The sequence below is a fragment of the Prionailurus viverrinus genome, chromosome C2, assembly GCF_022837055.1.
Source record: "Prionailurus viverrinus isolate Anna chromosome C2, UM_Priviv_1.0, whole genome shotgun sequence".
In the NCBI taxonomy this organism is placed as follows: Eukaryota; Metazoa; Chordata; class Mammalia; order Carnivora; family Felidae; genus Prionailurus; species Prionailurus viverrinus.
The window spans coordinates 149,188,059-149,191,145 of record NC_062569.1 but is presented as its reverse complement, the minus strand read 5'-3'; positions in this window follow the sequence as shown (position 1 = coordinate 149,191,145).

The following is a 3,087-nucleotide window of genomic DNA, read 5'->3' as shown; positions in this document are numbered from 1 at the left end:
AGAAGAAAACACTTTTTTACATAAAACAAAATGGCAATGGTGCCTCCAGTTTTCAGAGAGAGGGCCTTGGTCCCACAGGGGACCCAGAAACACCCCGATGGGCCCTGAAGAGTAGTTGGGGGTGAGAGACAGGAGACTCCCTGGGTATGCCCACACCCCGGGGCTCGGCCTGCCCCTCCTCCAGCCAGTTTAGGAAAAGTAACAAACCCAAACAACAAATGTGGCCTTGGAGGGAGTTTAGAATCTCTAAGGAGCCTTGTAGCCCTGAGAACGGAGAGAGGCCCCAGGGCCAGGATTCCCAGAGGATTGGGGTGGAAGCAGGGATTACTTGAAGCCTCTGTATAGGGAACAGCCTTCCCAGTCAATGCACACGGGCATGGACACACGCACATGCACACATGGGTATGCATGCACACGTGCATGCACACACACGCACACGTACATATGACACACACTCATGCACGTGTGCAGATACACCTGCTCAGATATGCATACACGCACGCATATGCACACGCAACCTATACGAACACACACATGCCTAGCACGCGCAGACACGTACCCATGTACAACATGCATGTTACACCCATACACACAAGTACATGTGCTCATAAATACACATGCATACATATGCACACACACATGCAAACACGTACATGCGCCTACACACCCATACAATTGCACACACACACGTGCACAGGCGCGCACACGCAGCGAACAGAATACAGCAAAAACCCAGATGCTTCTTCAAGTAAATGGAACAAACTCTCCGAGGGAAGCAAAATCTTGACTCGTTAGTATTGGCATCACAAGTGAAGGCCTCTCCCTCTGGCAGTTTGGAGGTCCACGGGCCGATAGCTGGCTCCACCCTGCATCACAGGCCAACAGTCACCTCACCCAGAACCCCTGCCCCTCTTCGCACAGAACTGCCACTCAGCATCCCCACGGGGTGAGAGACCTTCAGAAAATGCGTCATTTAACAGCAAAGAAAATGAATGCTGTCCACCTAATCCTCCTTCCTGAAGGAAGTCAGGCTCACTAGACATCAGAGGGCAAGCATGATAAATCATCAAAGTAAAATTGTTTGGGAGGCCACAGAGGTCACCCAGCAGACCAATGAGCTTTTTCTTAAGTTTATTTATTTATTTTTTGAGAGAGACAGAGAGCACGAGTGGAATAGAGAGAGAGGGAGAGAGAATTCCAAGCAGGCTCTGCCTTGTCGGTGCAGAGCCAAACTCAGGGCTTGAACACACGAACCGTCAAAGCACGACCTAAGCCGAGATCAAGAGTCGGCCACTTAACCATCTGAGCCACCCAGGTGCCCCCTCTTCCAACAAACGTTTTTACTTGAATTAAAACTCTGGAGAGATATCAGGTAATAAAGCAATAATTTAAGAACAGGGAAGGTATGGGGGCACCTGGGTGGCTCAGTTGGTTAAGCATCCAACTTTGGCTCAGGCCATGATCTCACAGTCTGTGAGTTCGAGCCCCGCCTCGGGCTCTGTGCTGACAGCTCAGAGCCTGGAGATTGCTTTGGATTTGGTGTCTCCCTCTCTCTGCCCCCGGCCCCCTGCTCATGCTCTGTCTCTCTCTGTCTCTCAAAAGAATAAATAAATAAACATTTAAAAAATTACTAAAAAAAAACCCAAAAAACAATGGGGAAGGTATGTAAAGAGAAGACAGAACAAGGAAGCCCTTGAAGATTAAGGGGCAGGGGGCAGGTCAGGGGTCACCTGGGGGTGCCCTGGGAAGGGGGATTACCAGGGAGTTTCCTCAAGCTCCTAATGAGCAGAGTAATGTACAGAACTGTTGCATTGTTATATTGTATACCCAAAACTGATACAACCCTGTATGTTAATTACCCTTCAATTTAAAAAAAAATGTTTGTTCCACAAAAAACCACGCAAGCACTGGCAAATGAAAGGAAGTTGGAGGAAACTGATTGGAAACAGACCCCTTTAGGATGTTTAGCTGCCCCCTAAACTGGGGGGGGGGGGAGGTGAAGAGATTGTCTGCAATACATCCACTGCGACTGTTACTGTGGAATAGTTTATTCTACAGGATGCATTAAAAAAATGAGCTCCTGGATTGAGCCAGACTGTCTGAGGGCTACAGTGTCTGCTTCCTCACCGAACGGCGTCAGTGCACGAATCATACACATCTTCGTGTACTTTGGTTCGTGTCCCCCAGCTTGCAAATTGATGGAAACTCTAAGAAGCAGTCTGATAAAATGTGCCGTTCTGTTTGGTGGAGGGATATTGCCGATCATCCATTCATTCCTACGGCAGTCACTCAGTGCTTAGGGTTGGGATTCACAGATACTCACAGGAAGGTGCTAGAATTACGGAGTATTGAATACCTGTGTGCCTGGCATCACACAGCATCCAAGGAGAACCCCCACTCTTCCTGTTGCTTGCGATACAATGGGGAAGAAAGACCATGAAGTGTTGTAATGCAGTTCAATCACTGTATTTGATAAAGGTGATAAAGAGAGTAACTTATAGGGGATGGCATAGGGACACCAGATCTCCTCTGAGGCAGGGGAGAAGAGGGAGGGAATTTGATGATCCTTATTTGGATGCCTGATCCTTGGAAGTTCCCAGCGATTGACTCATCCAGGAACAGAGAAGGCTCCCAAGTCCTTGGCTCTAAGCTACCCAGCTTAGGCGATCCACATAAGAAATGCTGTGGTCCTGAACTAAGAGACTGGAGGTAGGGAAAAAGACAATGGGGTAAACTGAGCCAGTGTGATTCCGCAGAAGCGGTGGCCTGGACAGGATGTGGTGACTGGCCATCCGGAGTGGCAAATGGTGGGGGGGGGGGGGGGGGGGGGGAGGGGAGGACGGGAATGTAAGTGAGAGAGAGCAGTTTACAGAACTCCCGCTTTCCTGGTGGCAGAGCAGATTGCAGAGTGCAAATTGAAACAGAACAGAGTGAGTGAGCTTTGGTGGGAAAGATGATGACTTTCATTTTGGCCTTTTGATCTGAAGTGGTCTTTGAAAATTAGCCTGTGTTTTGGACCCCAGTAATGGTCTGGGAAGGTGGAAGGGACAGAGCTCAGTAAAGTCCGGTGTGCCCCACAGCCAGAAA